We start from the raw sequence: 23,014 nt of genomic DNA, 5'->3' as shown, positions 1-23,014 counted from the left end.
TAAAAAGGTTGTCATAACTTTGGAATTGGTGTGTTTCAAGGCCATGCATAATGTAAAGCAATTTAGAAATGACTGTCAGTCTTCATTCAATGCTTTAAATTTAGTAACAAGTTAATAGCATTCAAGTAGAGCTGGTGAACATGTACACTCAATCTGATCAAAGATCAAAACAGGCCATGATGCTGTATAATCTCTTTCCAGAGCGCTCTCACAGTGGAGAAACTTTATCACACCCCCCAGACATCCACTGAGTCTGTTTTAACCAATTCAGTTTTCCAAAAAGCACTAGATTCAGCCATTCAAAAATTTCAGAGACTACTCTTTTGCTTTGGCTAGGATGCTGTATGGCAAAATAAAAATTCTGAAGTTCTCTGGGAGCAGACAGGTCACAAAAAAGATCATACTAACAGACACCCTGAAAGGTTAGATTTAAAAGATACTGGCCTACATTTTCACTAGGCGCTAATGATTTGGGTGCTCACCTTAAGATATCATAGGAGTATGAAGATAGGTTCTCAAAACTTTCTGACCATCAGGCCCCTTTAAGATGTACAACTGGGCTCCTAAACACCAAGACACGTAAAAATCACTTTTGAAATCCGCCTATTAGCTACTGAAACAGCTGCACTCATAACCTGCCTATTCCCATAAATGAATAGGTGATAACATGACATCAAAAACCTGGTATCACTATAAGTTGCCTTACAATTGCATAGGATATCTACTGAATTGTTACTATGAAAACTATGCCAAGTCGGTCATATAATGCCTGCTTTGGTGACCTTTTGTTTGATGGCCAAACTATTGAACAATGTTTGCTAGTATTTTGAGCATGTTTCTGATACACTATATAGTCTGTACACCGTAGTCCACTTTTACTACATGTAAATTACCAAAGATTTAGTTATTCACCAACACCACTGAAATTACTACACGAAACATGTTAAACTCACATAATCCGTTGGTATTAAGTCCTCCCACTGGCCAATTCCAGTCATGTTATGACCACTGAAGGATGATGAAGCCGGTCTCTAATTAGAGACCCCCCATTCTCTCTACTAAGTGAGCTGTGTGGATGGTAACTTGTGATTCTTTAACTCTGCAGGGGAAAATGGTACCAATGGCAAAGTACCAATCTACACTAAATTTACAGCCACATGGACTTCAGCAACAACATAAGGATTATTTGTTTACTCCATGTTTTAGCTTGGTGAATTCTGAAACAATCAAGAGAGTAAATCTTGAGAAAGTCCAAGTTTAAAATGAAATAATCTTAATCACAGCATTGCTACAGGAGTACTAGATCAATATCCTGCTGATCCTTCATTTTATCAACTGCTAAGAGAAGGTAGCTTTACAGAAAGAAAAAAAAAGGCCAGACAACCACCTAGATTCATAAATTGTACTCGAACACATATAAGCTGGGATCAACAGCCTCAAGAGAACACAGAAGTCCTAGACGTCTCTTCTGAATACCTCATTAGTGCAGAGCAGTGCAGCAAGTCAATTAGAAGCCCAATTACATTAAGTTTGTAAATCACTTAAAAAAACCCTAAATACTAGAAAGTTAATATTCACCTACCCCAGTTGAAGATACCGGACAATTATTGTATCCTTAGACCAGGGTAATGTATTTCAACATAGTTTTGTTCTCTAGCTATACTTTCTGGAGTGAGGAGAAGGAGGTAACATATGTCCTCTAAACCCTATTAACAGCTATAGTGTGGTTAAGAATCTATTTCATACTGTATTAGCTGTGTGTCTAATTTAGTGCAGATCTATAGAATAAAACGTCTATTTTAAAAGAATCATTAGTATATTAACAACTACGTACAATAACAGTGTATTTGATTTTTTTCCCCAGCAATACTTCACTTGATACTCATTCATCTCCAGGGTTATCATATAACTACCAGTTTAAGGCTGAATCAATGTTTTTTCACTTGACTGAACAACCCAATCCATAGCAACAAGGACATTCTGCTGTCAAAAGCAACTGCCGTTTATGCTGCTAGTTCCCCCTGGGCTTGGTGTTACAGAACCATGTTAGACAGATACCACCACACAGTGCTCAATGTGACACTGATCACTCTGTAGGCACAGTACAGAGAATTGATATCATCTATACAGCTAAATCAACACAGATAATTACTTGCACCTTGTCATAAAAATAAAGGGAAGGGTAACCACCTTTCTGTATACAGTGCTATAAAATCCCTCCTGGCCAGAGGCAAAACCCTTTCACCTGTAAAGGGTTATGAAGCTAAGATAACCTCGCTGGCACCTGACCAAAATGACCAATGAGGAGACAAGATACTTTCAAAGCTGGAGGGGGGGAGAAACAAAGGGTCTGTCTATCTGTGTGATGCTTTTGCCAGTAACAGATCAGGAATGCAGGCTCAGAAACTCTGTTAAGTTAGTAAGTAATCTAGCTAGACATGCGTTAGATTTCCTTTTGTTTAAATGGCTGATAAAATAAGCTGTGCTGAATGGAATGTATATTCCTGTTTTTGTGTCTTTTTGTAACTTACGGTTTTGCCTAGAGGGATTCTCTATGTTTTTAATCTGATTACCTTGTAATGTATTTACCATCCTGATTTTACAGAGGTGATTCTTGTACCTTTTCTTTAATTAAAATTCTTCTTTTAAGAACCTGATTGATTTTTCATTGTTCTTAAGATCCAAGGGTTTGGGTCTGTGTTCACCTGTACAAATTGGTGAGGATTTTTATCAAGCCTTCTCCAGGAAAGGGGGTGTAGGGCTTGGGAGAATATTTTGGGGGAAGACGTCTCCAAGTGGGCTCTTTCCCTGTTCTTTGTTTAACATGCTTGGTGGTGGCAGCATACGGTTCAAGGACAAGGCTAATTTTGTACCTTGGGGAAGTTTTTAACCTAAGCTGCTAAGAATAAGCTTAGGGGGTCTTTCATGCAGGTCCCCACATCTGTAACCTAGAGTTCAGAATGGGGAAGGAACCTTGACACACCTGAAGAAAATTAAACAGTTGTCAAGGCAAACAAGTTGAAAAACTATGTGTATCTTGCACTGCTAAGAAGAAAAAAATCAACCCACCATTTCTATATACATGATACACTTGAACATAAAATATTATATAATTAAAACAAAACAGAGTTGACTATAGATAAAAGCTTTTTTTACATTTGACAAATATTTGAAAATATGAAAATCAAATTGTTCATGCCACCTCGTGGAATCAACAAGGTTGCCCTTTCAATCCATAAGGTCATAAAGACTTTTCAAAAATTACACAAATCACAATTTCATTATATATTTGACATACAGGAAACATGTTTTATACTTTGTACATTACTTAACACATTTTCAGTTTAACACATGAATAGCAAGTGGATAAGGGGAAAAAAGAGACAGGAAATGGCTACAAGATTTCACTGTTTAAATCCTTAGAAGTATTTGTTTAAAATATATTCCCAGAAATCTTTAGTGTGCAAATTAGGTTTACTCACTGGTCTGTCCAATCAGTGTGTATTCTGATGCTTCTAAAGTACCAAGTATGTGGATTCTGTAGAACCCAGTGACACTAATATAGTTCTGTTCCAATACAGTGTTACCTTTATATCATGCAGCAAAGTAATAGCTAGTACCAATGTACCCATTATGCTACAAGCCAAGAACTTCCACAAACATGAAGGCAATAGCTTCTGTATCCTGGAAAAAACAAGTCTGTTCACATGCTGTGTTTGGGATATTCCAGCTAACTGAATCCATACCATGTGCATTTAATTGACTGGCAGACTCACATTCTTTAGTTATATTTAGCGTTAGCTTTCATCTTTGCAAGGGTTTACAGAAATTACTGAGCAAGTACATATTTTGCTCTACTTTGGGTAACAAAATGTCACTTACACACTAGCGTTTTCTTCAATTATTTAGATTTATAACAGAACATATACAAAAATGATCCTATCCAAGGCTCTAAGTATCTTTACCAAAAATTTAAAAAACACAATTAAAAATGAAGCTAGCAGCTACCACTCCCCCCCCCTCCCCGCAATCAAAAATAAGGACTTATCAAAAATAATCTCCAAAATACCCCCTCTTCAAAATCTGGAGTAAATTAGATGGGCCCCATAGAATACCTTGAAGCAGGGGTTCTCAACATATTTCTTTCTGAGCCCTCTCCCCCCAACATGCTATAAAAACTCCACAGTCCCCTGTGCCACCATAAGTGGTTTTCTGCATATAAAAGCCAGGGCCAGCATTAGGGGGTAGCAAGCAGGGCAACTGCCTGGGGTACATGCCACAGGCGCCCCCATGAAGCTACATTGCTCAGGCTTCGGCTTCAGCCCCAGGTGACAGTGCTCAGGGCCCCAGGCTTCAGACCGTTGCAGTGGGGCTTTGGCTTTCTGCCCTGGACCCCAGCAAGTCTAACACTGACCACGCTTGGAGTACCCCTGAAACCTGCTTGCGGCCCCCCAGCAGGCCCCGGACCCCTGGTTGAGAACCAGTGCCTTGAAAGTCACCAAATTTGGCTACTACGTGTGAAGGCACAGAGTGAGAGTGTAAAGATTCCAAAGCTAGAGAAAGACTTTGACAGAGAACAACTTACTGGCAGTTCCTTCTTTTTTATACCACTCCCACCTTGAGCACCTGTGGTGATTGCAACAGCAATTGGCACGATGTGTTTTAAGTCAATGCAGAGCTGTTGAAAGATACCTGTAAAACAGAGGTGGGCAAACTACGGCCTGCGGGCCACATCCGGCCTGCGGGACCATCCTGCCCGGCCCCTGAGGCTACCCCCGGCTCCTCCCCTGCTGTCCCCCCTCCTCCGCAACCTGAGTGCGCCGCGCGTGCTCTGGCCCGCCGCTCTTGCCAGGCAGCGAAGCGGTGTGGCTCGCTCCAGCATGGTAAGCGGTCGGGGGGTCCCAGGGTGGCAGTCAGGGGACAGGGAGCGGTTGGATGGGTCAGAGGTTCTGGGGGGGGGGCAGTTAGGGGACAGGGAGCAGGGGGTGGTAGGATGGGGTGGAGGTTTTGGGGGGGGGCGGTCAGGGGATGTGGAACGGGGGGGTTGGATGGGCGTGGGAGTCCCAGGGGGCCTGTCAGGGGTCGGGGAACAGGGGATGTGGAACAGGGGGGGTTGGATAGGGCGTGGGAGTCCCAGGGGGCCTGTCAGGGGTCGGGGGTGTGGGAGGGGGCAGATAGGGGGCGGGGGCCAGGCTGCTTGGGAAGGCACAGCCTTCCCTACCCGGCCCTCCATATAGTTTTGCAATCCCGATGTGGCCCTCAGGCCAAAAAGTTTGCCAAACCCAGCTGTAAACTGTTGAGTCCTGATCCAGCTCCAATCCAGCCTCCCACCGTCCCCCCCAAAAAAGCTGTACATGTGTGGTAGAATCAAAGCCAGTCTTCCTAGGATCTACTTTTACCAACAAAGGGGTAATTCTAAAATATACTATATAGCCCACAGTCTAGGCTTACACCCAAGGCCTTGCTGCTCCCTGAGTTGACTGGCGGATTGATTCAGGAACCATGTACCAGGCCCAAGGTTCCTCTGCCAAAGGCTGAAGCCCACCTCCCTCATATCCACAATGAAGTGGAATGAGCCACACCTGCACATATAAGTCACCAGCAATCAACATGAAGTTCCTTGCAAGGTTTCAACACCTGCTACCGAAGTAAGGAAACAAAAGAAACCTACCAACCTATAATACTGTCATATTGACAGCCCTAGAAACAGAGAATCTATTTTTAAAATCCATAAAACAGATCTAGCGTAGGAAATATCAATGAAGGTTTGGTTATCAACATGCCTCAGCTGTGTTCTAAAGATACTCAGCTTGTGTGAATGAGTGTAGATCCATTTACTTTAACGTAATAACACTATCTTACACCAACTGAGGATCAGACCATCTCCATCATCTATAAATCCTTGGAGTCTCTGATGAAAATACTAGTTAAGGATATGAAATTTTATTGATAGGTATAATGTGCAAACTTATTCACTAGGAACTAGACTAGGACTCCATCTCATTTACATAAACCACTGAACAGCCAAAGAGAGAGTACTGACCTCCAGTAACTACTGACCTGAGCTAGATTTAAAATAGTCACCTAGAGGTGAACGGCTTCATATCCCATTACCAATCTCTTGATGGAAAAAGATATTAATGGATTGCAAAAACCCTTTCAGTAGGCTTCTCACTCTAAAAGCAAAGTCTGCAGAAACTCCACAAAACTTATCTGAACATGGTACATGTAAACATTGAGAACGTGTTGCATTGACATCATTTAACATAAGCTTCCAATGAAATTTCACTCATGTCTCCACGCCCGTCTTCTACAAGACAATTAGTATATGTGCAAATCTTATGTGAAACAAGCTACTGCATAAAACCAAAGAGGTGTCAATCTAAAATATATTAGGCATCAAGCAAGTTCACATAGGAGATTGAAATTTATGATATTAAACCTCAAACAACAACAACAGCTGGGAGCAACAAATGCAAGGCAGAAATAAGCAAAATAGCTGTGGAAGACAGACAGAAGAATGCCATTTTCTTCAATAACCTATAAGTGAAAAAGGAAATGACTAAGTAAACAATAAGCCTCATCAAAGAACTAAAGCTGAAAGTCTGCTTCAGTGGCATTCCATTAGCACCCAAAATTGATATTTTCCTTTGTTTACATTTTTACACCTCTTCAAAAAGCAAAATATTAGAATGTCTGAAAATTGCCATTGCAACAGTTACTCACTACTCTTCCTCTGTTTACATGGCCCACCAAACTTAATTTTCCATTGCAGAACAAAGCAAGGGGGAAATATGCTGTTGGATGTACACGCTTGATGTTTATTAAATGCGTAGCAATGATTTCAAAAGTGATATCGTCCCAGAACAGTACATTAAGTTATGCCAGAAATCTCTACAGTAGTTCTCCTAGTTTAATATTTTAGTGGAATGGAAGAATACTTTTTATGACTCATTGGTTTATTTGGCATGATGGGCTGTGTTTGTTGTAACGTCTTGTAGATTTCTGTAAGTGTAAGTAGACCTTGCACTTTTAAACTGTATTAACAATATTGTTTAGAAACCAATGTATGTTTTATAGGAACACTGTAGCATAATGAAGAGTTCCAATATTTTGAGCAAAATGCATCTCAAATAGGAAATGAGTTTTTTAACTTCACAATTTGTTATTTTGATCTTGGTGTATATTTTTGCAAATGTTATAGGACAATAATAAGTTGGGTAACTCAGCTGGGGCACAGGGAACAATGATTATTATATGGCAGTGGGGAATTAGCTAGTTTCTACAGGAGGAGATCACAGCTCCAGGAAGCCCACCAAAAGCCATATGCACACCTTATTAAGTCGGTAGGATGTGTATGCGAAGTGGGAGGGGTATTGGTGGTAATGTAACACCTAGACAGGATATGAGGTGATGAAATGGGCCACTCTCTTTACCACTTCAAAAGTTATTTTTCCTCCCTTGGTATCCTGCTGTCAATTGAATTGTCTCCTTAGACTAACCTCACACTTGGTAAGGCAATTCACATCTTTTCATGTATTTACACCTGCTCCTGTATCTTCCACTCCATGCATCTGATGAAGTGGGTTCTAGCCCACGAAAGCTTATGCCCAACTAAATTTTTTAGTCTCTAAGGTGCCACAAGGACTCCTTGTTGGTTTTTTTAGAAAATGGTGGGAAAACAAGGGGAAAGCAAATAAGATACACCACAGAGTATTTCTCCACCCTTGACAGTGTGTACACAGAGTTGGGACTAGAGCTTATATCAGCCTCCCTGGGAAAAAAGAGGCTAAACAGTTGACACCAAAAATGCAAAGCATGCTTAACTTATAAAACTGTATTAAGCAGCAGAGCAAGACGGTTTCCTAGTTCTTCCTTCTCTCCTATCTTGGTGTCTAGGGCTTCATACTTGAGAATACATCATCTTCCCTCTTGCTGTCCTTCGCCTTCTATACATATCCCTGCTCTTATGAGCCCCTAAATTACCACTTCCCTGATTTCCTTATTGTGGCATTTATTCCATCTCTTTATAATAATTTCCCCACTAAGCTACCTCCCTCCTACAAAAGCCAAACCTATAAGGCACTTCTTCCCTGCATGGTAAGCAAAACCAAACAACTAAATTTGAATTTTCCCAGACCAAGCCACTTTGGAGAAACAAGTCAGAAAAAAAACTGGGAAAATTTTCAGTGTCAACAGTAATGTTTTTGTAACATTATGGGTCAGATTCTCACCTGTCTTAAACTGATGTAGGAGCCACACTGATTTATGGCAGCTGAGAATCTAACCTCATAACTTAATTTTTCTACTGATTTTTTCCCGAAGACCCCCTCCTGAAAAATTCTACCCAGAGATGAGTTATGACACGTGAAATTTCAGAGGACTTGGTTTCTTTGGGGGGTGTTAGGAACAGGATGAAAAGTTAGGCGTACAGTGGGAAGAAACTAGCTTTAGTCTTAACTTTGGAGTGGCTAACATCACTCCATGACTCTTGCACTTTTTATTTCAGTTTTATTACCTTATCAGATTACAGTCTCCTCTAAAAGGGAGATGAGAAGAGTATTTTTCCTGCAACAGAAAGCAGTCCTGGCCAAAACAGGATCTGCCCATTAGCCACCCTATCTCCACAAAGACAGCAGCCTTATTAAATTACAACTGTTTGAACAAGGTCAAGCACTCAGGGTTTAATTCAAAGTGTTTCCAGGTATAATGCTGTCAGATCAACTTAAACAAGCCAACAGAGGCTTTGAGCCTGATTAAATATTAAAACAGAATCTTTCACATCTGTTTTTACCCAAGGATGAAATTACTGTGCATCACTTCAAACAGCTCATTAATACACTGTACACATATCTTGCCTCAAAGGTTACAAGAATATCAATGCTTTCGGAGTGCCTGCAGTGAAACCTACACAACCACAGCTAGAAGTGAGGTCACTTTATACTTTAGCAGGATGTCAATATTTCTTTATAAATGTGAGAGGTAATCAGTTAGACATAGATTAATTTTAAATTAAAGGATGGAAACCTCCAGTGAACCTAAACCAGTTACTTTTGAGCTGAACCTTTTAATCATTCATCTCATTTTCTTTGATAGATAATTTGATAACAGACGTTGCCACAGAAAGTTTGATCCAACAGTAATTATTTTTCAAACTGGAGGGCTGTCATGTCCAACGAGAAATCTGTGGTGGTTTTTTTTTAATTTACAAAGCATAATTTTTAATTGGAACATAAAAAGGTCCATCAGGATCATCTGTTTAAGCACCTACCATTTCTAATGATACTTTGATGCGAGATTAGAGGAGAGAAGACGTTTGAAGATATGTTTTCTTTGACAATGATAATGATGTAATGATACTGCATTAATGTACTCAGTGAAATATCTGTAGTATTCTAACAACCAAAATAATTGAATACTCCTCCACTATGACTTTTGTGAGACACACTAGAAATTAATCATGTCACGCTTTTGAATAAAATCTATAAAAATACACCGTGCCAATTTAAAGACTTACCTTTAAAAATGTATGGGCAGGGTGGGACTTGGGGAAAAGATGCAGGAGAGAGTGACTTTGTATCTAATCTCTACTTATGTTAGAAGAGAGTGACTGTGATCCACAAGCCAATTGCCTACTGAAGTGGAGTTTAAACATGTATGTATGTGTGTATATATATATCTCAAGTGATGACAAAAATATTCTTCGTGAATTTGCCACAAAACATTTTACCTTACGATGCAGTTTTACCAACCCAACACTACAGAAGAAAAATACTCCGTGAATACAAACAGGCTTACATAACGAATAAGAAAAACCTAAAAGAAACTTTCAGAATGTTTTGGCATCTATACCAAGGGTCAAAACTACACATTTTAAGCACTTCTAGTTAATAAAGCATGAGACAATTTGCTTAGGACAAAATAAAATTCCAATACAACACAGAGTCTTCTACCACTCACTAATTTATACTTGAGTGATATAATCAACGAGACCAAACTATGCTTAAAGTAAAGTCAATAACTTCTTTTTTGGCTGTTGACACAAAAACCTACTGGGAATTTAACACTAGAGGAAATTAATCATTATAACATTTTGGCTCAATGCATTTCTACATTGAAATAATTCAGTCTGTAATACACTTTATTTGTAGTTGGATTTAAAGCAGTAAATTTAATAGAAGCTGGTCTCATTAAACTGGATCAGGTTCAAAATGGTCTTCCATTAACACCGATATATCTGAACTAAAATCAAAATATTCATTTCCTATAACATGTACAATTGTTCATTATAGTGTGTGCTTATTTCCCCATCTCATTTGGAAAGGCAGATAAGCCCAGAATCCTGGCCCTCACTATAAGATATACACCTGCTTCTACTCTAGGTTTAGTTCTGCAGGAGTTCTGTGTATGTTTGAGAAGCATGTTTTAGGGATGGAGGATGTCATATCTGGGATGCAAAAGGTGTTTCATCATCAAAAGAGCAGAATGGGCACCTTATAAACGTGGCTCCAGCCCTGAAAACAGCTAGCCCCTTGCCAGTCCGGGTACAGTAGCGAGGCTACCTCTACGCAATCCCTCCTACCCTGGATGGCATGGAACAGCGCTCATCGCAGGATTATGTAATTACTGTGTCTGGTATAGTGAACCCAGCAGTGGGGCAAGGAAGAAAAGTGGTAGAATGGGCAGTTCAGAGAACACACTGATTGGCACAATTAATCCCTGAGGCTTGGGGAACAGGCTCAGATGCAGCAGTTTCCATCAGACAGCTGCAGCACAGCAAAAACCGATCATCACTTTCAACATGGAGACACTAATTTTCATGTTAAAGCTTGTCTTTATTGGAGACAGGCTGTACACCTCCATTTCAAGCAGACTCCATCTGCCCACTGCATCCTAATCATCAGTGACATAAGGTAGAAACGGAGAGTGTGTTGGCAGAACCGTGGCACTGCACAATTATGGGGTCTCTCTCTGATTAACAGGATCCTTGGAAGAGAACAGAGACAAGCCAAATTTAGTTCTCTTACCTATAATTTTGGTACTTCCTAAAATGGATCCACTGCTCTGGACCAGAGTCATAGCTCATGGGTATTTCTGTCCCATATAGCAGAAGTGAGGCAGAGCCATTAGTTAAAAGTGCCTCCTGCTGGTATGTTAGCTGAATCCATAATGCCCTTCCTACACAAATGCTTCCAAGGCCAGGGAGGCAAAACTAAATCATTACAACTTACACTGAAGGAAAAAGAAAATCAATGTGTTTATGTCATGATTGTGACATGTTAGCCTCACTTAATAGCCCACCCTGTTCTGAATTGAAATTAGACATAAAAGAAGGTTTTGCAAAACTAAGCCCACAGAGGATACTACATATAAATGTACTAGGAGAAACTAAAACAGACAGGTAATGCAAAACCAGTCCTTTCTCCCACAACAGATTTACGGCTCTGGACAGAAGTCATAGGTAATGGGAAGTAACAATCAGTGACCATCAACTAGTCATATGCAGAGGGTAATAAAATAGTGGGGAAATGCAAAATGTCACTACAAATAAAAGAAAGTGGCTGTGATTCAAACAGCAACGAGACTAATAAGAAACCCTCGATAAGACAATATTAGCCTGAGATTTAGAAGCTATGGTAAACCTATTGAATTAGCCTTGAATTCAAAAATAACTAGCTTGCAGAAGCAATAATTATCTTTATATGTTTACATATAATCTGTATAAATACAAATATACATATGAAAACAAATTTTACCGGTATCTCTTGGTCCTAAAATGCACTGATAGAGTAAAGGATCTACTGGCTGAAAGTTTGTTTTTTTTAATTTGATGAGTGTAACAATTCAATTTGGAAACCTTTAGAAAAAGAATGAAGGTTCTGGTGACCAGTTAGCCTTGTAGGTTTCCTTCAAACAGGGTTGGTATTTTTCCACCCAACATACTACATATTTTTTCTTCTGTAGCATAAGCACCAAAATGCCAAAGGAGGTTTCCAGACTACCAATTTATTTGCCTGGAAAAAGGCATTCACTGATCCTTCTGGCACAGTAGAATGTGGAGGATTACATGCCCTTTTTATATGACTGCCAACCCCATGAAAAAGGCATCTGATTTCCTCCATAGATCAATTTTTGTAGACACCTGGAAGGAAGGTGCAACATGGGAATGCTGAAAAAGAAGCAAAAAATTAACTAGTCCCCACTGCAGAGGAAGCCATTTGATTGAGATTAGTTAGAGAATCACCAGGATGGGATCCAACAAATGTATGGAATTTTATTAATTAACCAGTCTGCTCGGGGGGGAAAAAAACCTGTACATGGCTTGGGATTTCTTTACCTTTGTGGGTCAAAACATGAACAGCACCTCAGCCATGAGGATTTCTTCCAGGGGACTTCAACCAATAGCTTAATGTGCTTCAACAAAAGTGGGTTTGCTGGTATTCTAGATTTTAAAACAAACACACACGTTAATTCTCCAGAGCTCCTTTTGTATCAACTATAATGAATGCTGGAGTAGATTTAATGTATGATGTGGCCTCGTAATATATTTGGTTCTTTGGAAGTAAATCCTCATTATCCACTTCAGACCTCAACTGCAGTGCAGAAAGGAATTGCAAGTTTCATGCAAATTCAGGGACAGGACTGTAGATATCGCTGCTGCTGCTGTCTGTTCATCTGGACTTCAACTATTTGGAAAGCACTGAAGAAGTTTGTCCTCCAATAAGCTGAAAAATGACCTTGTGGCAGATCAGTTGGGCTAAAGATAAGTACTGTGTATTTTGGGACCTTTCCCTGTTTTAAACTACACTAAATGCCAGTCAGTCTTGCTGCAGAGGTGGGAAATTAAATCAACCCTGAGCTTTACTGCCAAATCATGGTCCGGGTGAAAGAGGACACTGTGTCACTGGCAGGCTGGTGGTAAGAAATACTGTCCCCCATGTCAGTGGAGCATCCTGGGTAGGTAGCAAAAGAGAGAAACTAGGCCAACCTAGTATCTCTCAGAGGAAGAAATAAACTGTTAGAAATCACACTGATTCACCATTTCAATACTGAGCTGTGGCGAAACAGAGTACTTTGAGCGTTTGTTAACGACAGATGAGGCACTCAGCAGGAGAAAAGGACAGTGGTGTTTATAAGAGAACCAGAACCAGCTACTATGTCAAGCAGTGGGGTCCCATGCACTAAATGACCTTGAAAATCATCTCCCTGAGGAATACTGAGCTACACTAAGACTGAAGATGAAAGAAAGGAAGGGCTAATTCTCAGGTCTTCTCTGGCCTTGCCTTCTTTATGAACTTTTCCCCTAAGGACAGCTTTGGATTGGGAGATTCCTGTGGCTTTAAGAGTTCTGTGATCGTGTGCATACACCAGGAAGTTCTTCCTTTTTCCTCAGATGAGCTATCTGACAATGCAGTAGCAGGAGAGCATGGAATGAAAGAATAATTAGCCTCATGAATTAGATATGCTCTGGAGATTATTTTGAGGAAGTTCTCTGGCCTGTGTTATGCAGGAGGTCAGACTAGGATCACAATGGTCCCTTCTGGCCTTGGAATCTAATAAGTGCAGGGACAGTGAATGCAGACACAGAGAAAAAGTGATGGTAAGGCCCTCCCCTCAAGTGCGTAAGTCAAAAAGAAAATTGTTCCAGTCATCATCTGCATGGGGCTCCTACAAGATCTTCCTTTCCTTACCTGGACTTGCTTGCAGGCTTTACGGGAAACAGACTGACGGTGTTAGTTCAAAGATTGCTCTGCTATTGACCCCAAGAGGATCCCAAACTCAATACCAGTACAGTGGACGCTGGGTCATGCTGTATACATGATGGCTGATTACATTAGCTTTACAGCACCTGAGAATACCCCCACACCACAGGAAGGCCAGCAACTGCAAAATAAGCTATTTATCCAACTTGAAAAGTAAGCAAAGAATGTCTAGTTGGCAGAATGGTTGCCAAAACCTCTCAGAAAGTAAGAGCCTTAACCATAAATTCACCATTCCAAAATTAAGAGTACAGACAGTCACATTCCCATTCTCCTGCTTCACATTCCACTATCCTGCTTTCATAAAGCTTCTCTTTACTTTCCACCCCCACCCCTTCCTCACTGAGTCTTGCACTCTATTTTTCTGTTTACCAACAATCTTCACACGACAGCAAAGGTGGTAAATTACTGTTCCAATGTGCACCATCGAGAAGGCACTGAAACTGGCAAATGCGTGGGGACAGACAGAAAGAAAATATTGTTTTGAAGATAAACAGCTTACAGCACCACAGGAAAATTCTGAAAAAACCCCAATTATTTGCATAACTATCTGAAGCTCTGATGCTAAGCAGCCTTAACCACAAGATCATAGCACATCCCACAATTTTCCCCTGCTGAGATTTATAGTTAAAATTCTAACAAATACTTACTGGTTAAATTAGATAGAATGAGCTATACCTTTTATCAGACCAACAAATATGTTATAGTACACAAGCTTCTGGGCCTAAAAGATTTTTCTTCTTCGGGTGCTGACAGTTTATCAATTAAATTATTTGTAATGTAAAAAAAGCTTTATAATTAGTGCTTATATCATCATGAAAACCTTGCAATTCACTGCTACAATGTCACAGCCTAATGGGTTTGCTTCTTTCTTTCTATCCATTTGCGCAGCCTATATTCTTGCATCTAACTGCAGTCAAATCCATTATTTTCTATTTAACTGACCAACTACAACAGCCATAATTCTTTCCCCATAAATACGGTACGTTAAATGATCTAGGGTTACAGTTACCACTCTTAAAACAATTCCATAATGTACACTGGGCTCAGTTTATGTTCTGACAAAGCTTAAGATGCTTCACCCCACAGCCCACAAAAGTTTGATTTAAAAAAAAACACCGTACAGTAATTAGATTTAAGCAACAGAATTACTTAAAGCAATACACTCATTGACGGGTAGAGCTTTTACAGTAATAGATTAGACTCATTACCTAAAGAGACTGAAAAGCAGCAGGAGCTTCATTTACCTCCTATTCCAGAAATTTACACATTTAGTTCCAGTGACAGCAGTCGATGGGAACACATAGATATGAGTTCTGCAGGTCCACCAGTGCCAGATAATCACCTGGACTGATGGAGACAGAAAATGTCTTGGCTGATTCAATCTTGAAGCAGTGGCAAACTTGTTTAGTACGCCTAATCTTCTGGAAAACCCTGCAATACACTCACTTAGAAACCCTTTTATCCAGAAAACTAAAATGGTAACTTCTATATTGCACCCAGATGCAAGACAGTTGATAGCACTCTTTAGTAATATTTTTATCACTTAACATAAAATACTGAGATATCTGCATGTTCTTATGCACAGCATATTTTGTTCTCATATGAAGAGGAAAACAAACACGTTTGGGAAAATACAAGTGTCCTATTTAACAGGCACTAAAGTAAATATGCTATGAAAGCTGAGAAACAAACATTTCTTTCTGAACAGCCTACAGCCTAAATTTAGGATTGCCCGACTGGAGCCGAGGAGGAATAAGAGGACAGAAATAAGAAAATGGCAGATTTCATCAAGCTAGAGCTGTACTTTATAAATGTCCCAACTGTTAACATTGTACATGTGATCCAAAGACTCTATTTAGGCACCCATTGGTGTGATTTTTCAAAAGTGACTTAGGAGTACAACTCCCATTGATTTCAGGCTGCAAAGTCTGATGGAGGAGTATAGCCTGGTCAAAGCATTTCAGCTCTCTTGACCTGTGGAAGCTCAATATATTAGAGGTGATGTTCGCTGAAAACATAGTGTGGACTATTTGCACAGCAATTTTATGTCTGAGTTTTTGTTCTAATAGGAAGGATGTTAATGAGGGCCCGGACTTGTCTTTTTCAGCATAGATGAACAGCTGAAGTGTAAAATTTATCAGAAAAAAGTCTTTGTAAAATCTAAAAAATTCTACTAACAATTAGCAAACTAAAGAAAAGTATGAAACACCCAGTTTAGTAATTTACGTCTATAAAATGAGAAATGAACTAGAAACGTAAATAAATCCAATTTAGATTTTTTTTTAAAATAGTGATTTTTATCCATTCTGCTTCCACAGTGTCACTTACTCACACGCTCTCTAGCTGGTTGCAGTTTTCTATAGCGGAATTGATGGTAATATCCCAATCAAGTAACTTATTAATAAATGTATATTGAAAACATCACTAATTTAATTCTTCTAGTTTCACAGAGACACCAAGGATCTTACTATTGGAACTTCTGATCCAGTATTTTACCATCTCCATTATTTATATTTGTGGTGGAAGCGGTGGTAATTCTGACAGAGTGTGTGTCTATTCTGCAGGGCTTTTAAGCTTCTCACTTTTGGCTTCTGCATCAAGATATTGTAGACAACCAGCATGGGAAGGTCCCAGAGCTCAGACTGCAATCTGACTCCCAACCTGCCTCCACTGCAATTAAACACCCCATTAGCCCAAGCCCTACGAGCCTGAGTCACCTGACATTGGCCAGCCGCAGGTTTTTAATTGTAGGGTAGACATACCTCTATACACAGTGAGAAATCTAGCCCTCTACCCCGTCCCTCCCCACCCTCCACATACCCTATATTCCCCTTGTAGAAAAAGCCCAAACTTACTGTTTAAGGATTATGGGCACTGGAAGAATATTCAAGTTTCCTCCAAGTAGTATAAGAGAATTCCATCAGAACCAGAATACAGCAAACCTGTATTGTTAAATACATCAGCAGCAAAGGAAGTAGTTTGGTAGCCAAGCAGAGGGTGTCTGAGATCTTAGGTGCTCAAGAAGGGGCAAGAGCTGGTCTGGGAGTTTGCATACCTTCTGATTAAGGCTTGGACCCAACACATCTCTAGTTTTTCTCCCCTCTTGCAGACAGAGGTGGGAAGTGAAATGAATTCCTAATTCAGATCCCTAAAATCCTCCACAGCAAACATCATGCCAAAATAAATAAGCACATATGCTAGACATGCCTTAAAATTATCAGTGGTCAAAACAGTTAACAGTGACATTAATCCTGAAGCCTACTGATGACGATTAAACAAACCCCCTGAGATGATTCAAGCCATTCCTACCTCTCAGAGCTTTCCCTTCTGCATGTCTGATTGCATACACACACACACAAAACCCCTCATTACTGGTTCAGATTTTCTCTGAGAAAATGAGGGCTAAACATTTAATTTTTTTGATTAATAATGAAAGCTTAGATTCTAGAGGAAGGAGTGATTTTGTTTGCAAAAGCCACAGAAATTCAGATGGTTCCTCCAATTAGAACTGTTCATATCCACAGCATATGGAAATTCATCTTCTAGAAGCCCATCCCATTTTTTTTGAATGGACTGTGTGCTAGCAGGGATCAAAGGAACTTGGGGACCAAAGTCAGGCTGTTGAAGTCGATCTGATATTTTCTGGAGCTATTCAAGTAGCTCTGGCCTACCTGATGGAAACCTGAAGCCAAATTCTTGTGGAAAAAGGGCAAAGGTGTACTCCCATCTAGTAAGACTGAGGTGTAGCTCCGTACTGGGAGTTTGACTGAGCACAGCCCCAACCAGAGCTAGTCCTGGTGAATGGCCATCTTTGTTCAGACTCCCTGGGCTGTGATCTAGATTTATTAGAATTTCCCTAATCCTCTAATAAGCAGGGATTAAAAATTTAAGTATATGGGGAAAATGGGAATATCTTTATATGTAAGTATACTTGTATATGTAAGTATATGGGGAAAAGGGCTTAGGTTTCGTCTACGCTGCCAACTTATGACGGTGTAACTAAAGTCGCTCAGCAACATACTCAGCTGAGCAACATAGTACCAACCTTACTCGTGTAGACAGTGGGATGTCAACAAGGAGAGAAGCTCTCCCATTGGCATAGGCAGCGTCTTCACTAAGCTCAACAGCAGCTCTGCTAAAGCGCTTTAAACTGTAGACAAGCCCCTAGTCACTGCATCTCTGAATTAGAAATCCAAATCAGTTCAGTTTACAATCAAGTAAAAACGTAACTGCTTTCAGGACACCTATGGTTTGGTTTATAGAACCAAAATTACTGGAATGTAAGTATCTTAAAATTTGGCTGACAGCTCTGTTGGCAACAGGAATATAAATGAAATATATCAAGCCACATTACTTTTCACTGTATCAAGCTTTTGATAACATCCTTAATTGGTGTTGGGCATAAAGAGGCAACAAGATGGCATCTGGCAATAACTTAGAGGAAGGTTTGGACTTTTGGTCAGATATCCAGTTGACCTTGCCTTCCTAGTCAAAGAGCCCTGCTAGAAGGAGCAAGTAAGCCTAAGTGAAACAGCACAGAACAAAACAAAAAAAAAAACCTCTTTAAAAAAGCACCATCTATTGTTTTCAGGTCATGTTTGCAAGGTGCATTCACGCTGCAGTGAAAGAGACTACCAATAAGCTGAGGATAACAGCTGGATCATTTTTAAAGGTAGGACCACCCGCATAACCTGTCACATTTTGAGATTCTCTTTTAAAAAAAAAAAAAAAATCAGAAATCTTTCCAGTTAAAATGACTTTAGAAGTTAACAGAAAATGTTATGAAAGACACCTTTGTTGGATTAACAGTACCATTTGGCCCTGAAAGTCATCTTCTATAAATCGAATGCATTACTGCTTTTGATTCAGGAGTCTGAGGCCATGTTTACACCACAAACTTTGTTTAACGCAAGTTATGTCAGCATAAAGCCCCTGCAAGTTAGCACATTGCTTCTTTGTGACAGTACTTGGCTCCTTGCATCAGCGTTGTGTGTACTCACCAGGATTGCTTGTGTTGCTGCTGAGTAGCTGTCCCAGTGCACAACTTGCCACCATGCAACACACTGTCTTTTGAGAAGTTTTGGCAATGGATAGTGAGGCAGAAACAAGTCACGCAGGAGTGACGGGAGCAAGGGGTCAACTCCCCAGTGTGTAACTGTCTCCATCTTATGTCATCTACCATCCCATAATTCATCTTTTTTTAAAAATCCCCTGGACCCACTTAGCCCTCATAGCTGTTTGCCATCTCTGACAGAAGCACTGAACCTGCACAACTCTTCACTACTGTCATAAGCGCTGCAAGCACAGGACACACGGTCCGCCGGTATTTGCAGAGCTGTGAGAACCACCAAATAAGCAGGGAACATGACAATTTCTTGGAGAACATATTGCTGTGGGACACAGCAAGAACTAATTCAAGTTTGTTGATGGCATTCCCAGAGTAATTGCAGATGGTGGAGCGCCACTTCTGTGCCTGAGAAATGAGCCAACTGGTGGGATTGTAATGCAGGTTTGGGATGATGAGCAGTCACAGCAGAACCTTCACAGGTGCAAGACCACATTCCTGGATCTGTGGGGTAAACTCTCCCCAACCCTCCAGCACAGGGACACCAAAATGAGAGCTACACTGACAGTGGAGAAGTGAATGGCGATTGCACTACAGAAAATTGCAACATCAGACTGATACCAGTCAGTGGGAAATCATTTTGCAGTTGGAAAAATCCACTGCAGAAACCATTGTCATGCAAGTGTGCACAGCCATTAATCATCTCCTGCTATGCAGGACTGTGATTCTCAGCAATGTGCAGGACATTGTGGGTGGTTTTGCAGCAATGCCGTTCCCAAACTGCAGTGCAGAAACAGATGGCATGCATATCCTGTTCTGGCATCAGACCACCTTGTTATAGAGTACACCAACAGAAAGGGCTATTTTTCTATTGTTATACCAGTGTAGACGGTTCACCAGGGACACTTCACTGACATCAGCGTTGACTCGTCAGGTAAGTGGCATGATGCTCGCATCTTTAAGAACAAAGAACTATTCAGAAAGCCACAAGCAGGGACTCTTTCCTGACTGGCAGATTACCTACCATTGGCAATGTTGAAACGCCAACAGTGATACTGGGGGACCCAGCCTACCCTTTGTTTCCCTGGCTCATGAAGCTGTACACTAGTCATCTCAACACCACCAAGGAAAGACTGAACTATAGGCTCAGCAGGTGCACAATGACAGTTCAATGTGCTTTTGGTAGATTTAAGGGATGATGACATTATTTACTCACAAGATTGGATATCATTAAAAAGAAATCCCAATGGTTATAGCTGCCTGCTGTGTCCGCATAATATCTATGAAGCAAAGGCAGAAAAGTTGCCTCTGGGGTGGAGGTGGAGCAGTTATCTGCTGAGTTTGAACAGCCAAGGACCATTAGAAGAGCTCAACATGGAGCTATACAGCTCAGGAGGGCTCTGAAAGACGCACTTTAACAGTGAGCCACAGTAATACTTTGTGGTGTACTGTGTTCTAACTGGCCCTGCTGTTTTGGGCCCGAAAGGAATTCTGTGATGTTTGGCGTACATCTATGAATATAACACTGTCAATGTACCTATTAATTTTGTAGTGCTTGCTGTACATTTATGGATTATTATACAGTGTGTCACTGATCCTATAAGTTGTGAGTCAATGTACAGTAACAAGTAAGTGGGTGCTTTCAGAACTGCTAGGCTCTCTGAAGCATATCTTGTGAATTAATAAAGATGAATTATTTTCCAAATAATAGAATTTTATTCAGTAACAAAACCAGTGCAAAGAAAAATCTGTGCAATTAAAAGCAAATACATAAAAAACTTGAAAAATTAATAAAACAGAACTTAAGGGAAAGAACATTCATGTTCATTTTATCTCCATATACAGCAACCATGCCTTTCACAGGTCAGCATATGTGAAGCTGTGGTTGTCCTTAATGTCCCCCAGGGTGGACTGGTAGGGGTAAGGGATTCGGCCCCTGACACCATGTGGAATGTTGAGGGGAGGAAAGCGTAGGGAGATGCTGTAATGAGATTCTCCATGGATTGCAAAAGGGAGGCGAGCCCAGGATTGTTGGGCATTCAGGTCCACAAGAGTATGCAGCATCTGTGTTTGTTGCTGGAGAAGCCCTGTTACATCCCGGTACATCTTCCTCTCCTTTTCCTCCTGGAACTCTCTCCTGTCAGCTCTTTCCCTCCCCGGGCTGTCTGCAATGGTCATCCTCCAGGACCTTTGCTCACAATCTGATGCAGCACTCGCTTGCAGTATCTCTCACTGAATATGTCATCCCAAATCCTCTTCTCTCTGGCATTCTGTGCATGTGGAGGAGGAACCTCTCAAGGTCTAAATAGTGTCAGCTGCAGATAGAAACACAGAGGTACCACTGTCAATGCATTCACAACAGAAAGTGAAAGTTAAGATTCAGAACTCCCTTCCCTTGCTTTCCTGAAGTTTTATACAAGACATGCTTATTGATACTCCTGCTTTCAAGTGCATGTCAACACTCACAGCACCAACCATGGTGACTATGGCCCACTAGGAGTGAGGGAAATGAGGGGGGGGTGTTGCTTGGTTGTGAAACTAGGAGTATAGTGCAATGGCACTGAATACTGGCACCATTTTCCATAGGCAGTGGTGATTTCAGCGGATCTCTCACTCCTGAGGATAACAAAGGCACAGAGTGCACAGCTGCTACTGGTGTCCCAAAGCAGCCCAGCCCGTACGCTGCTTGCCTGTACTGCAATAGTGCCTGCCAAATGTACCGCTGACTGGCATGGGAAAGTGTCCTACCGTACCTAGACCTCTGCAGGAGAGGACTGCAAAGTACCTCCATGGAAGTTTCTTTGAGATCCCAAGATGAATCAAGGGACATCCCTGTGTATATAAACAAACTGCTCCGCATGGCCCTCTCCTGCCTAACTCTATGAGGAAACAAAAAGCAAATAACACACACTCTCTCTCTGTTGTATTGCTATCTTTTAGTATGAGCTAATTAATGAAAAGTTGATAGCTGTGTTCTGTTAAATTAGAAGCACCATCAGTAAATCATTTTAATGGGAAACACACTTACCTGAGGTTCCTTCCCCTGCATCAGGCTTGCCTGTACTAGACTGCCGGGACTGACTGGACTGCAGGGGAGTCTCAAACCGCTCCTGGCTCACAGCATAGCTGAACCCTCCCCAGTCATGTGTCCCCCATCGTCCTGTTCTGTGTTTTTCATTCCAGGGACCTGTGACTCGGGTTCCTCAGAGGTATCCATGGTGGTCTGTGCTGTGGAGGGGTGTCTCTGCTAAGTATAGCATGCAGCTCTTTGTAAAAGCAGCAAGTCTGGGGGTTGGCACCGGATCGACTGTTCGCCTCCTGATATGCCTGATGCAGTTCCTTCACTTTCACACGGCACTGCTGCTGGTCCCTGTTGTACCCCCTTGTACTGCAACCCCCATGCAATCTGCTCGTAGATGTCCTCATTTCTACAGCTGATTTCTAGCTGTGCCTGCACAGCATCTTCTCTCCAGAGGGCCAGGAGACCCAACATCTCCTCACTACACCAAGCTTGAGCGTGTCTGGAGCGTGTAGCTGGCATGGTCACCTGGGCAGTTGCACACAACAATGGAGAGCTGCTAGGTGTGCTCGCCAAGATGGACAAACAGGAAACATTTCAGAAATTTGCTGGCCTTTGAAGGGGAGATAGGCCTTCTAGTCTCAGTGACCCCTGGGCAGTGGAGTTCACAATTGTGCTCAGAGTGGTCAGTGTCAGGCATTGTGGGACAGCTTCTGGAGGACTGTTAAGGTCAACATAATGAACGCAGTGCCTACACTTGCGCTGTGTCAACCTCAGTATATTAACCAAGGCTCAACACCTGCCAGGGAGGTGGTATTACTGATTTGCTGTAATGGGTTACTTCCATTGATGGGAGGCAAATTTTAAGTGTAGACACATGCACAACTAGGCTGACGCAAAGCAACTTACATCGACCTAACTTTGCAGTTTAGACCTGGTCTGAGAAAGGGCTAACTTAAATGCCTTTAACACTGTAGTTTGGAGAGGAAAGTCCTATTTTCCCATACAAGTTTCCTGGAGACTTCTTTGCACTCAGAATCCTTTACTGAGGCAGAGAAAATTTCCATGCTCTTCGATAATTCCCACTATTCATTTGGGTGCTTGGTTCTTCTATTAAGGGCCTCTCTACTCAAGAACAAGTGTTGTAACTTGTGCACTGAAGAGTTA

The 23,014-nt window shown here is 41.1% G+C and overlaps 1 protein-coding gene across 26 annotated transcripts in view; it reads right to left on the bottom strand.

The window, feature by feature from the left end:
• The window catches only part of KAT6B (lysine acetyltransferase 6B), a 189,497-nt gene that overhangs the window by 110,348 nt on the left and 56,135 nt on the right, over positions 1 to 23,014 (bottom strand). The gene's annotated exons all lie outside the window — the stretch shown is intronic.

This window comes from Chelonia mydas, chromosome 7, assembly GCF_015237465.2.
Source record: "Chelonia mydas isolate rCheMyd1 chromosome 7, rCheMyd1.pri.v2, whole genome shotgun sequence".
In the NCBI taxonomy this organism is placed as follows: domain Eukaryota; kingdom Metazoa; phylum Chordata; order Testudines; family Cheloniidae; genus Chelonia; species Chelonia mydas.
This window is presented reverse-complemented; position numbering and strand designations above follow the sequence as displayed.